Raw genomic sequence first — 14,717 nt, 5'->3', positions numbered from 1 at the left:
GTCCTTGAATTAGTTAGAATATAACTGAGAACTTCATATTATTTTCAAAAGGCTACAAGAAAACCATCGAAAAGCACAGACGTTTGTGCGATTGCATATCTTTTAAAAACACGATTAACGCAAATACAGTATGCTGATGTAGCCGGTTAGCTCAGTTGGTTAGAGCGCGGTGCTAATAACGCTGAGGTCGTGGGTTCGATCCCCATATCGGCCATTGGTAATTTTATGTGTATGTTGAAAATTGAGAGCTACAAAAAAACCTTCGAAATGCACAGACGTTTGTGCGATTGCATGTCTTTTAAAAAAACGATTAACGCAAATACAGTATGCTGATGTAGCCGGTTAGCTCAGTTGGTTAGAGCGTGGTGCTAATAACGCTGAGGTCGTGGGTTCGATCCACGTATCGATCATTTGTAATTTTATGTGTATGTTGAAAACTATTGGCGGCATTCGGGTGCGTCATCTTGTGGCTACCTTGACTATCACCGTCAGAATTTGTATTCTGTGAGCAACTTTATAATGCGTCCTTGAATTAGTTAGAATATAACTGAGAACTTCATATTATTGGCAAAAGGCTGCAAAAAAACCTTCGAAATGGACAGACGTTTGTGCGATTGCATGTCTTTTAAAAACACGATTAACGCAAATACAGTATTCTGATGTGGACGGTTAGCTCAGTTGGTTAGAGCGCGGTGCTAATAACGCTGAGGTCGTGGGTTCGATCCCCATATCGGCCATTGCTAATTTTATGTGTATGTTGAAAACTATTGGCGGCATTTGGTGCGCCATCTTGTGGCTACCTTCACTGTAACCGTCTTGTGGGTAATAGAATTTGTATTCTGCGAGCACTTCGTTATGCGTCCTTGAATTAGTTAGAATATAACTGAGAACTTCATATTATTTTCAAAAGGCTATAAAAAAACCTTCGAAATGCACAGACGTTTGTGCGATTGCATGTCTTTTAAAAACACGATTAACGCAAATACAGTATGCTGATGTAGCCGGTTAGCTCAGTTGGTTAGAGCGCGGTGTTAATAACTTCATATTATTGGCAAAAGGCTACAAAAAAACCTTCGAAATGCACAGACGTTTGTGCGATTGCATGTCTTTTAAAAACACGATTAACGATAGAATTTGTATTCTGTGAGCACTTCGTTATGCGTCCTTGAATTAGTTAGAATATAACTGAGAACTGTATATTATTTTCAAAAGGCTACAAGAAAACCATCGAAAAGCACAGACGTTTGTGCGATTGCATATCTTTTAAAAACACGATTAACGCAAATACAGTATGCTGATGTGGCCGGTTAGCTCAGTTGGTTAGAGCGCGGTGCTAATAACGTTGAGGTCGTGGTTCGATCCCCATATCGGCCATTGGTAATTTTATGTGTATGTTGAAAACTATTGGCGGCATTTGGGTGCGCCATCTTGTGGCTACCTTCACTATCACCGTCTGGTGGGTAATATAATTTGTTTTCAGCGAGCACTTCGTTATGCGTCCTTGAATTAGTTAGAATATAACTGAGAACTTCATATTATTTTCAAAAGGCTATAAAAAAACCTTCGAAATGCACAGACGTTTGTGCGATTGCATGTCTTTTAAAAAAACGATTAACGCAAATACAGTATGCTGATGTAGCCGGTTAGCTCAGTTGGTTAGAGCGCGGTGCTAATAACGCTGAGGTCGTGGGTTCGATCCACATATCGGTCATTTGTAATTTTATGTGTATGTTGAAAACTATTGGCGGCATTCGGGTGCGTCATCTTGTGGCTACCTTCACTATCACCGTCAAAATTTGTATTCTGTGAGCACTTTATAATGCGTCCTTGAATTAGTTAGAATATAACTGAGAACTTCATATTATTGGCAAAAGGCTGCAAAAAAACCTTGAAATGGACAGACGTTTGTGCGATTGCATGTCTTTTTAAAACACGATTAACGCAAATACAGTATGCTAATGTGGCCGGTTAGCTCAGTTGGTTAGAGAGAGGTGCTAATAACGCTGAGGTCGTGGGTTCGATCCCCATATCGGCCATTGCTAATTTTATGTGTATGTTGAAAACTATTGGCGGCATTTGGTGCGCCATCTTGTGGCTACTTTCACTATAACCGTCTTGTGGGTAATAGAATTTGTATTCTGCGAGCACTTCGTTATGCGTCCTTGAATTAGTTAGAATATAACTGAGAACTTCATATTATTTTCAAAAGGCTACAAAAAAACCTTCGAAATGCACAGACGTTTGTGCGATTGCATGTCTTTTAAAAACACGATTAACGCAAATACAGTATGCTGATGTGGCCGGTTAGCTCAGTTGGTTAGAGCGCGGTGTTAATAACTTCATATTATTGGCAAAAGGCTATAAAAAAACCTTTGAAATGCACAAACGTTTGTGCGATTGCATGTCTTTTAAAAACACGATTAACGCAAATACAGTATGCTGATGTGGCCGGTTAGCTCAGTTGGTTAGAGCGCGGTGTTAATAACTTCATATTATTGGCAAAAGGCTACAAAAAAACCTTCGAAATGCACAGACGTTTGTGCGATTGCATGTCTTTTAAAAACACGATTAACGATAGAATTTGTATTCTGTGAGCACTTCGTTATGCGTCCTTGAATTAGTTAGAATATAACTGAGAACTTCATATTATTTTCAAAAGGCTACAAGAAAACCATCGAAAAGCACAGACGTTTGTGCGATTGCATATCTTTTAAAAACACGATTAACGCAAATACAGTATGCTGATGTGGCCGGTTAGCTCAGTTGGTTAGAGCGCGGTGCTAATAACGCTGAGGTCGTGGTTCGATCCCCATATTGGCCTTTGGTAATTTTATGTGTATGTTGAAAACTATTGGCGGCATTTGGGTGCGCCATCTTGTGGCTACCTTCACTATCACCGTCTGGTGGGTAATATAATTTGTATTCTGCGGCCGGTTAGCTCAGTTGGTTAGAGCGCGGTGCTAATAACGCTGAGGTCGTGGGTTCGATCCACATATCGGTCATTTGTAATTTTATGTGTATGTTGAAAACTATTGGCGGCATTCGGGTGCGTCATCTTGTGGCTACCTTCACTATCACCGTCAGAATTTGTATTCTGTGAGCAACTTTATAATGCGTCCTTGAATTAGTTAGAATATAACTGAGAACTTCATATTATTGGCAAAAGGCTGCAAAAAAACCTTCGAAATGGACAGACGTTTGTGCGATTGCATGTCTTTTAAAAACACGATTAACGCAAATACAGTATTCTGATGTGGCCGGTTAGCTCAGTTGGTTAGAGCGCGGTGCTAATAACGCTGAGGTCGTGGGTTCGATCCACATATCGGTCATTGGTAATTTTATGTGTATGTTGAAAACTATTGGCGGCATTCGGGTGCGTCATCTTGTGGCTACCTTCACTATCACCGTCTGGTGAGTAAAAGAATTTGTATTCTGCGAGCACTTCGTTATGCGTCCTTGAATTAGTTAGAATATAACTGAGAACTTCATATTATTGGCAAAAGGCTGCAAAAAAACCTTTGGAATGTTTAGACCTTTGTGCGATTGCATATCTTTTAAAAACACGATTAACGCAATTACAGTATGCTGATGTGGCCGGTTAGCTCAGTTGGTTAGAGCGCGGTGCTAATAACGCTGAGGTCGTGGGTTCGATCCCCATATCGGCCATTGCTAATTTTATGTGTATGTTGAAAACTATTGGCGGCATTTGGTGCGCCATCTTGTGGCTACCTTCACTGTAACCGTCTTGTGGGTAATAGAATTTGTATTCTGCGAGCACTTCGTTATGCGTCCTTGAATTAGTTAGAATATAACTGAGAACTTTATATTATTTTCAAAAGGCTATAAAAAAACCTTCGAAATGCACAGACGTTTGTGCGATTGCATGTCTTTTAAAAAAACGATTAACGCAAATACAGTATGCTGATGTAGCCGGTTAGCTCAGTTGGTTAGAGCGCGGTGCTAATAACGCTGAGGTCGTGGATTCGATCCCCATATCGGCCATTGGTAATTTTATGTGTATGTTGAAAATTGAGAGCTACAAAAAAAACTTCGAAATGCACAGACGTTTGTGCGATTGCATGTCTTTAAAAAAAACGATTAACGCAAATACAGTATGCTGATGTAGCCGGTTAGCTCAGTTGGTTAGAGCGCGGTGCTAATAACGCTGAGGTCGTGGGTTCGATCCACATATCGGTCATTTGTAATTTTATGTGTATGTTGAAAACTATTGGCGGCATTCGGGTGCGTCATCTTGTGGCTACCTTCACTATCACCGTCAGAATTTGTATTCTGTGAGCAACTTTATAATGCGTCCTTGAATTAGTTAGAATATAACTGAGAACTTCATATTATTTTCAAAAGGCTACAAAATAACCTTCGAAATGCACAGACGTTTGTGCGATTGCATGTCTTTTAAAAACACGATTAACGCAAATACAGTATTCTGATGTGGCCGGTTAGCTCAGTTGGTTAGAGCGCGGTGCTAATAACGCTGAGGTCGTGGGTTCGATCACCATATCGGCCATTGGTAATTTTATGTGTATGTTAAAAACTATTGGCGGCATCCGAGTGCGTCATCTTGTGGCTACCTTCACTATCACCGTCTTGTGGGTAATAGAATTTGTATTCTGCGAGCACTTCGTTATGCGTCCTTGAATTAGTTAGAATATAACTGAGAACTTCATATTATTTTCAAAAGGCTACAAAAAAACCTTCGAAATGCACAGACGTTTGTGCGATTGCATGTCTTTTAAAAACACGATTAACGCAAATACAGTATGCTGATGTGGCCGGTTAGCTCAGTTGGTTAGAGCGCGGTGTTAATAACTTCATATTATTGGCAAAAGGCTATAAAAAAACCTTTGAAATGCACAAACGTTTGTGCGATTGCATGTCTTTTAAAAACACGATTAACGCAAATACAGTATGCTGATGTGGCCGGTTAGCTCAGTTGGTTAGAGCGCGGTGTTAATAACTTCATATTATTGGCAAAAGGCTACAAAAAAACCTTCGAAATGCACAGACGTTTGTGCGATTGCATGTCTTTTAAAAACACGATTAACGCAAATACAGTATGCTGATGTGGCCGGTTAGCTCAGTTGGTTAGAACGCGGTGTTAATAACTTCATATTATTGGCAAAAAGCTATAAAAAAACCTTTGAAATGCCCAAACGTTTGTGCGATTGCATGTCTTTTAAAAACACGATTAACGCAAATACAGTATGCTGATGTGGCCGGTTAGCTCAGTTGGTTAGAGCGCGGTGTTAATAACTTCATATTATTGGCAAAAGGCTACAAAAAAACCTTCGAAATGCACAGACGTTTGTGCGATTGCATGTCTTTTAAAAACACGATTAACGCAAATACAGTATGCTGATGTGGCCGGTTAGCTCAGTTGGTTAGAGCGCGGGTTCGATCCCCATATCGGCCATTGGTAATTTTATGTGTAAGTTGAAAACTATTGGCAGCATTTGGTGCGCCATCTTGTGGCTACCTTCACTATCACCGTCTGGTGGGCAAATAGAATTTGTATTCTGCGAGCACTTCGTTATGCGTCCTTGAATTAGTTAGAATATAACTGAGAACTTCATATTATTTTCAAAAGGCTACAAAATAACCTTCGAAATGCACAGACGTTTGTGCGATTGCATGTCTTTTAAAAACACGATTAACGCAAATACAGTATGCTGATGTGGCCGGTTAGCTCAGTTGGTTAGAGAGCGGTGGTAATAACGCTGAGGTCGTGGGTTCGATCCCCATCTCGGCTATTGCTAATTTTATGTGTATGTTGAAAATTGAGAGCTACAAAAAAAACTTCGAAATGCACAGACGTTTGTGCGATTGCATGTCTTTTAAAAAAACGATTAACGCAAATACAGTATGCTGATGTAGCCGGTTAGCTCAGTTGGTTAGAGCGCGGTGCTAATAACGCTGAGGTCGTGGGTTCGATCCACATATCGGTCATTTGTAATTTTATGTGTATGTTGAAAACTATTGGCGGCATTCGGATGCGTCATCTTGTGGCTACCTTCACTATCACCGTCAGAATTTGTATTCTGTGAGCAACTTTATAATGCGTCCTTGAATTAGTTAGAATATAACTGAGAACTTCATATTATTTTCAAAAGGCTACAAAATAACCTTCGAAATGCACAGACGTTTGTGCGATTGCATGTCTTTTAAAAACACGATTAACGCAAATACAGTATTCTGATGTGGCCGGTTAGCTCAGTTGGTTAGAGCGCGGTGCTAATAACGCTGAGGTCGTGGGTTCGATCACCATATCGGCCATTGGTAATTTTATGTGTATGTTAAAAACTATTGGCGGCATCCGAGTGCGTCATCTTGTGGCTACCTTCACTATCACCGTCTTGTGGGTAATAGAATTTGTATTCTGCGAGCACTTCGTTATGCGTCCTTGAATTAGTTAGAATATAACTGAGAACTTCATATTATTTTCAAAAGGCTACAAAAAAACCTTCGAAATGCACAGACGTTTGTGCGATTGCATGTCTTTTAAAAACACGATTAACGCAAATACAGTATGCTGATGTGGCCGGTTAGCTCAGTTGGTTAGAGCGCGGTGTTAATAACTTCATATTATTGGCAAAAGGCTATAAAAAAACCTTTGAAATGCACAAACGTTTGTGCGATTGCATGTCTTTTAAAAACACGATTAACGCAAATACAGTATGCTGATGTGGCCGGTTAGCTCAGTTGGTTAGAGCGCGGTGTTAATAACTTCATATTATTGGCAAAAGGCTACAAAAAAACCTTCGAAATGCACAGACGTTTGTGCGATTGCATGTCTTTTAAAAACACGATTAACGCAAATACAGTATGCTGATGTGGCCGGTTAGCTCAGTTGGTTAGAGCGCGGTGTTAATAACTTCATATTATTGGCAAAAAGCTATAAAAAAACCTTTGAAATGCACAAACGTTTGTGCGATTGCATGTCTTTTAAAAACACGATTAACGCAAATACAGTATGCTGATGTGGCCGGTTAGCTCAGTTGGTTAGAGCGCGGTGTTAATAACTTCATATTATTGGCAAAAGGCTACAAAAAAACCTTCGAAATGCACAGACGTTTGTGCGATTGCATGTCTTTTAAAAACACGATTAACGCAAATACAGTATGCTGATGTGGCCGGTTAGCTCAGTTGGTTAGAGCGCGGGTTCGATCCCCATATCGGCCATTGGTAATTTTATGTGTAAGTTGAAAACTATTGGCAGCATTTGGTGCGCCATCTTGTGGCTACCTTCACTATCACCGTCTGGTGGGCAAATAGAATTTGTATTCTGCGAGCACTTCGTTATGCGTCCTTGAATTAGTTAGAATATAACTGAGAACTTCATATTATTTTCAAAAGGCTACAAAATAACCTTCGAAATGCACAGACGTTTGTGCGATTGCATGTCTTTTAAAAACACGATTAACGCAAATACAGTATGCTGATGTGGCCGGTTAGCTCAGTTGGTTAGAGCGTGGTGCTAATAACGCTGAGGTCGTGGGTTCGATCCCCATATCGGCCATTGGTAATTTTATGTGTATGTTAAAAACTATTGGCGGCATCCGAGTGCGTCATCTTGTGGCTACCTTCACTATCACCGTCTTGTGGGTAATAGAATTTGTATTCTGCGAGCACTTCGTTATGCGTCCTTGAATTAGTTAGAATATAACTGAGAACTTCATATTATTTTCAAAAGGCTACAAAAAAACCTTCGAAATGCACAGACGTTTGTGCGATTGCATGTCTTTTAAAAACACGATTAACGCAAATACTGTATGCTGATGTGGCTGGTTAGCTCAGTTGGTTAGAGCGCGGTGCTAATAACGCTGAGGTCGTGGGTTCGATCCCCATATCGGCCATTTGTAATTTTATGTGTATGTTAAAAACTATTGGGGAACATCCGAGTGCGTCATCTTGTGGCTACCTTCACTATCACCGTCTGGTGGGTAATAGAATTTGTATTCTGCGAGCACTTCGTTATGCGTCCTTGAATTAGTTAGAATATAACTGAGAACTTCATATTATGGGCAAAAGGCTACCCAAAATCCTTCGAAATGCACAGACGTTTGTGCGATTGCATGTCTTTTATAAACACGATTAACGGTAGAATTTGTATTCTGCGAGCACTTTGTTATGCGTCCTTGAATTAGTTAGAATATAACTGAGAACTTCATATTATTTTCAAAAGGCTCCAAAAAAACCATCGAAATGCACAGACGTTTGTGCGATTGCATGTCTTTTAAAAACACGATTAACGCTAATACAGTATGTTGATGTGGCCGGTTAGCTCAGTTGCTTAGAGCGCGGTGCTAATAACGATGAGGTCGTGGGTTCGAACCCCATATCGGCCATTGGTAATTTTATGTGTATGTTGAAAACTATTGGCGGCATTTGGGTGCGCCATTTTGTGGCTACCTTCACTATCACCGTCTGGTGGGTAATATAATTTGTATTCTGCGAGCACTTCGTTATGCGTCCTTGAATTAGTTAGATTATAACTGAGAACTTCGTATTATTGGCAAAAGGCTACAAAAAAACCTTCGAAATGCACAGACGTTTGTGCGATTGCATGTCTTTTAAAAACACGATTAACGCAGATACAGAGTGCTTATGTGGACGGTTAGCTCAGTTGGTTAGAGCGCGGTGCTAATAACGCTGAGGTCGTTGGTTCGATCCCCATATCGGTCATTGGTAATTTTATGTGTATGTTGAAAACTATTGGCGGCATTCGGGTGCGCCATCTTGTGGCTACCTTCACTATCACCGTCAGAATTTGTATTCAGTGAGCAACTTTATAATGCGTCCTTGAATTAGTTAGAATATAACTGAGAACTTCATATTATTGGCAAAAGGCTGCAAAAAAACCTTCGAAATGGACAGACGTTTGTGCGATTGCATGTCTTTTAAAAACACGATTAACGCAAATACAGTATGCTGATGTGGCCGTTTAGCTCAGTTGGTTAGAGCGCGGTGCTAATAACGCTGAGGTCGTGGGTTCGATCCACATATCGGTCATTGGTAATTTTATGTGTATGTTGAAAACTATTGGCGGCATTCGGGTGCGTCATCTTGTGGCTACCTTCACTATCACCGTCAGAATTTGTATTCTGTGAGCACTTTATAATGCGTCCTTGAATTAGTTAGAATATAACTGAGAACTTCATATTATTGGCAAAAGGCTGCAAAAAACCTTCGAAATGGACAGACGTTTGTGCGATTGCATGTCTTTTAAAAACACGATTAACGCAAATACAGTATTCTGATGTGGCCGGTTAGCTCAGTTGGTTAGAGCGCGGTGTTAATAACTTCATATTATTGGCAAAAGGCTATAAAAAAACCTTTGAAATGCACAAACGTTTGTGCGATTGCATGTCTTTTAAAAACACGATTAACGCAAATACAGTATGCTGATGTGGCCGGTTAGCTCAGTTGGTTAGAGCGCGGTGTTAATAACTTCATATTATTGGCAAAAGGCTACAAAAAAACCTTCGAAATGCACAGACGTTTGTGCGATTGCATGTCTTTTAAAAACACGATTAACGCAAATACAGTATGCTGATGTGGCCGGTTAGCTCAGTTGGTTAGAGCGCGGGTTCGATCCCCATATCGGCCATTGGTAATTTTATGTGTAAGTTGAAAACTATTGGCAGCATTTGGTGCGCCATCTTGTGGCTACCTTCACTATCACCGTCTGGTGGGCAAATAGAATTTGTATTCTGCGAGCACTTCGTTATGCGTCCTTGAATTAGTTAGAATATAACTGAGAACTTCATATTATTTTCAAAAGGCTACAAAATAACCTTCGAAATGCACAGACGTTTGTGCGATTGCATGTCTTTTAAAAACACGATTAACGCAAATACAGTATGCTGATGTGGCCGGTTAGCACAGTTGGTTAGAGCGTGGTGCTAATAACGCTGAGGTCGTGGGTTCGATCCCCATATCGGCCATTGGTAATTTTATGTGTATGTTAAAAACTATTGGCGGCATCCGAGTGCGTCATCTTGTGGCTACCTTCACTATCACCGTCTTGTGGGTAATAGAATTTGTATTCTGCGAGCACTTCGTTATGCGTCCTTGAATTAGTTAGAATATAACTGAGAACTTCATATTATTTTCAAAAGGCTACAAAAAAACCTTCGAAATGCACAGACGTTTGTGCGATTGCATGTCTTTTAAAAACACGATTAACGCAAATACTGTATGCTGATGTGGCTGGTTAGCTCAGTTGGTTAGAGCGCGGTGCTAATAACGCTGAGGTCGTGGGTTCGATCCCCATATCGGCCATTTGTAATTTTATGTGTATGTTAAAAACTATTGGGGAACATCCGAGTGCGTCATCTTGTGGCTACCTTCACTATCACCGTCTTGTGGGTAATAGAATTTGTATTCTGCGAGCACTTCGTTATGCGTCCTTGAATTAGTTAGAATATAACTGAGAACTTCATATTATGGGCAAAAGGCTACCCAAAATCCTTCGAAATGCACAGACGTTTGTGCGATTGCATGTCTTTTATAAACACGATTAACGGTAGAATTTGTATTCTGCGAGCACTTTGTTATGCGTCCTTGAATTAGTTAGAATATAACTGAGAACTTCATATTATTTTCAAAAGGCTCCAAAAAAACCATCGAAATGCACAGACGTTTGTGCGATTGCATGTCTTTTAAAAACACGATTAACGCTAATACAGTATGTTGATGTGGCCGGTTAGCTCAGTTGCTTAGAGCGCGGTGCTAATAACGATGAGGTCGTGGGTTCGAACCCCATATCGGCCATTGGTAATTTTATGTGTATGTTGAAAACTATTGGCGGCATTTGGGTGCGCCATTTTGTGGCTACCTTCACTATCACCGTCTGGTGGGTAATATAATTTGTATTCTGCGAGCACTTCGTTATGCGTCCTTGAATTAGTTAGATTATAACTGAGAACTTCGTATTATTGGCAAAAGGCTACAAAAAAACCTTCGAAATGCACAGACGTTTGTGCGATTGCATGTCTTTTAAAAACACGATTAACGCAGATACAGAGTGCTTATGTGGACGGTTAGCTCAGTTGGTTAGAGCGCGGTGCTAATAACGCTGAGGTCGTTGGTTCGATCCCCATATCGGTCATTGGTAATTTTATGTGTATGTTGAAAACTATTGGCGGCATTCGGGTGCGCCATCTTGTGGCTACCTTCACTATCACCGTCAGAATTTGTATTCAGTGAGCAACTTTATAATGCGTCCTTGAATTAGTTAGAATATAACTGAGAACTTCATATTATTGGCAAAAGGCTGCAAAAAAACCTTCGAAATGGACAGACGTTTGTGCGATTGCATGTCTTTTAAAAACACGATTAACGCAAATACAGTATGCTGATGTGGCCGTTTAGCTCAGTTGGTTAGAGCGCGGTGCTAATAACGCTGAGGTCGTGGGTTCGATCCACATATCGGTCATTGGTAATTTTATGTGTATGTTGAAAACTATTGGCGGCATTCGGGTGCGTCATCTTGTGGCTACCTTCACTATCACCGTCAGAATTTGTATTCTGTGAGCACTTTATAATGCGTCCTTGAATTAGTTAGAATATAACTGAGAACTTCATATTATTGGCAAAAGGCTGCAAAAAACCTTCGAAATGCTCAGACGTTTGTGCGATTGCATGTCTTTTTAAAATACGATTAACGCAAATACAGTATGCTAATGTGGCCGGTTAGCTCAGTTGGTTAGAGAGCGGTGCTAATAACGCTGAGGTCGTGGGTTCGATCCCCATATCGGCTAATTTTGTGTGTATGTTGAAAACTATTGGCGGCATTTGGTGCGCCATCTTGTGGCTACGTTCACTATAACCGTCTTGTGGGTAATAGAATTTGTATTCTGCGAGCACTTCATTATGCGTCCTTGAATTAGTTAGAATATAACTGAGAACTTCATATTATTTTCAAAAGGCTATAAAAAAACCTTCGAAATGCACAGACGTTTGTGCGATTGCATGTCTTTTAAAAACACGATTAACGCAAACACAGTATGCTGATGTGGCCGGTTAGCTCAGTTGGTTAGAGCGCGGTGTTAATAACTTCATATTATTGGCAACAGGCTACGTAAAAACCTTCGAAATGCACAGACGTTTGTGCGATTGCATGTCTTTTAAAACACGATTAACGATAGAATTTGTATTCTGCGAGCACTTCGTTATGCGTCCTTGAATTAGTTAGAATATAACTGAGAACTTCATATTATTTTCAAAAGGCTACAAAAAAACCTTCGAAATGCACAGACGTTTGTGCGATTGCATGTCTTTTAAAAACACGATTAACGCAAATACAGTATGCTGATGTGGCTGGTTAGCTCAGTTGGTTAGAGCGCGGTGCTAAAAACGCTGACGTCGTGGGTTCGATCCCCATATCGGCCATTTGTAATTTTATGTGTATGTTAAAAACTATTGGGGGACATCCGAGTGCGTCATCTTGTGGCTACCTTCACTATCACCGTCTGGTGGGTAATAGAATTTGTATTCTGCGAGCACTTCGTTATGCGTCCTTGAATTAGTTAGATTATAACTGAGAACTTCGTATTATTGGCAAAAGGCTACAAAAAAACCTTCGAAATGCACAGACGTTTGTGCGATTGCATGTCTTTTAAAAACACGATTAACGCAGATACAGAGTGCTTATGTGGACGGTTAGCTCAGTTGGTTAGAGCGCGGTGCTAATAACGCTGAGGTCGTTGGTTCGATCCCCATATCGGTCATTGGTAATTTTATGTGTATGTTGAAAACTATTGGCGGCATTCGGGTGCGCCATCTTGTGGCTACCTTCACTATCACCGTCAGAATTTGTATTCAGTGAGCAACTTTATAATGCGTCCTTGAATTAGTTAGAATATAACTGAGAACTTCATATTATTGGCAAAAGGCTGCAAAAAAACCTTCGAAATGGACAGACGTTTGTGCGATTGCATGTCTTTTAAAAACACGATTAACGCAAATACAGTATGCTGATGTGGCCGTTTAGCTCAGTTGGTTAGAGCGCGGTGCTAATAACGCTGAGGTCGTGGGTTCGATCCACATATCGGTCATTGGTAATTTTATGTGTATGTTGAAAACTATTGGCGGCATTCGGGTGCGTCATCTTGTGGCTACCTTCACTATCACCGTCAGAATTTGTATTCTGTGAGCACTTTATAATGCGTCCTTGAATTAGTTAGAATATAACTGAGAACTTCATATTATTGGCAAAAGGCTGCAAAAAACCTTCGAAATGCTCAGACGTTTGTGCGATTGCATGTCTTTTTAAATTACGATTAACGCAAATACAGTATGCTAATGTGGCCGGTTAGCTCAGTTGGTTAGAGAGCGGTGCTAATAACGCTGAGGTCGTGGGTTCGATCCCCATATCGGCTAATTTTGTGTGTATGTTGAAAACTATTGGCGGCATTTGGTGCGCCATCTTGTGGCTACGTTCACTATAACCGTCTTGTGGGTAATAGAATTTGTATTCTGCGAGGACTTCATTATGCGTCCTTGAATTAGTTAGAATATAACTGAGAACTTCATATTATTTTCAAAAGGCTATAAAAAAACCTTCGAAATGCACAGACGTTTGTGCGATTGCATGTCTTTTAAAAACACGATTAACGCAAACACAGTATGCTGATGTGGCCGGTTAGCTCAGTTGGTTAGAGCGCGGTGTTAATAACTTCATATTATTGGCAAAAGGCTACGAAAAAACCTTCGAAATGCACAGACGTTTGTGCGATTGCATGTCTTTTAAAACACGATTAACGATAGAATTTGTATTCTGCGAGCACTTCGTTATGCGTCCTTGAATTAGTTAGAATATAACTGAGAACTTCATATTATTTTCAAAAGGCTACAAAAAAACCTTCGAAATGCACAGACGTTTGTGCGATTGCATGTCTTTTAAAAACACGATTAACGCAAATACAGTATGCTGATGTGGCTGGTTAGCTCAGTTGGTTAGAGCGCGGTGCTAAAAACGCTGACGTCGTGGGTTCGATCCCCATATCGGCCATTTGTAATTTTATGTGTATGTTAAAAACTATTGGGGGACATCCGAGTGCGTCATCTTGTGGCTACCTTCACTATCACCGTCTGGTGGGTAATAGAATTTGTATTCTGCGAGCACTTCGTTATGCGTCCTTGAATTAGTTAGAATATAACTGAGAACTTCCTATTATTGGCAAAAGGCTACCCAAAATCCTTCGAAATGCACAGACGTTTGTGCGATTGCATGTGTTTTATAAACACGATTAACGGTAGAATTTGTATTCTGCGAGCACTTTGTTATGCGTCCTTGAATTAGTTAGAATATAACTGAGAACTTCATATTATTTTCAAAAGGCTACAAAAAAATCTTCGAAATGCACAGACGTTTGTGCGAGTGCATGTCTTTTAAAAACACGATGAACGCAAATACAGTATGCTGATGTGGCCGGTTAGCTCAGTTGGTTAGAGCGCGGTGCTAATAACGCTGAGGTCGTGGGTTCGATCCCCATATCGGCATTGGTAATTTTACGTGTATGTTAAAAACTATTGGGGGCATCCGAGTGCGCCATCTTGTGGCTACCTTCACTATCACCGTCTGGTGGATAATAGAATTTGTATTCTGCGAGCACTTCGTTATGCGTCCTTGAATTAGTTAGAATATAACTGAGAACTTCATATTATTGGCAAAAGGCTACCCAAAATCCTTCGAA

General features: G+C 40.3%; 8 non-coding genes across 8 annotated transcripts; all 8 read left to right on the top strand.

Annotated features, from left to right (window-relative positions):
* Positions 1–140: 140 nt before the first annotated feature.
* Positions 141–214, top strand: TRNAI-AAU (transfer RNA isoleucine (anticodon AAU)). The gene has a single exon. It is a non-coding gene; the product is annotated as a tRNA-Ile (tRNA).
* A 449-nt stretch (positions 215–663) lies between these two features.
* Positions 664–737, top strand: TRNAI-AAU (transfer RNA isoleucine (anticodon AAU)). The gene has a single exon. It is a non-coding gene; the product is annotated as a tRNA-Ile (tRNA).
* A 2,855-nt stretch (positions 738–3,592) lies between these two features.
* Positions 3,593–3,666, top strand: TRNAI-AAU (transfer RNA isoleucine (anticodon AAU)). The gene has a single exon. It is a non-coding gene; the product is annotated as a tRNA-Ile (tRNA).
* A 3,794-nt stretch (positions 3,667–7,460) lies between these two features.
* Positions 7,461–7,534, top strand: TRNAI-AAU (transfer RNA isoleucine (anticodon AAU)). Its single transcript has one exon. It is a non-coding gene; the product is annotated as a tRNA-Ile (tRNA).
* A 263-nt stretch (positions 7,535–7,797) lies between these two features.
* Positions 7,798–7,871, top strand: TRNAI-AAU (transfer RNA isoleucine (anticodon AAU)). Its single transcript has one exon. It is a non-coding gene; the product is annotated as a tRNA-Ile (tRNA).
* A 2,354-nt stretch (positions 7,872–10,225) lies between these two features.
* On the top strand, positions 10,226–10,299 carry TRNAI-AAU (transfer RNA isoleucine (anticodon AAU)). The gene has a single exon. It is a non-coding gene; the product is annotated as a tRNA-Ile (tRNA).
* Positions 10,300–12,337: 2,038 nt separating this feature from the next.
* TRNAF-AAA (transfer RNA phenylalanine (anticodon AAA)) lies at positions 12,338–12,411 on the top strand. The gene has a single exon. It is a non-coding gene; the product is annotated as a tRNA-Phe (tRNA).
* Positions 12,412–13,958: 1,547 nt separating this feature from the next.
* On the top strand, positions 13,959–14,032 carry TRNAF-AAA (transfer RNA phenylalanine (anticodon AAA)). The gene has a single exon. It is a non-coding gene; the product is annotated as a tRNA-Phe (tRNA).
* The last annotated feature ends 685 nt before the right edge of the window (positions 14,033–14,717 follow it).

The sequence above is a fragment of the Saccoglossus kowalevskii genome, chromosome 2 (assembly GCF_978046115.1).
Source record: "Saccoglossus kowalevskii chromosome 2, keSacKowa6.1, whole genome shotgun sequence".
Lineage (NCBI taxonomy): Eukaryota > Metazoa > Hemichordata > Enteropneusta > Harrimaniidae > Saccoglossus > Saccoglossus kowalevskii.
The sequence above is the reverse complement of the archived record's forward strand: the minus strand, read 5'-3'. Positions and strand labels throughout refer to the sequence as shown.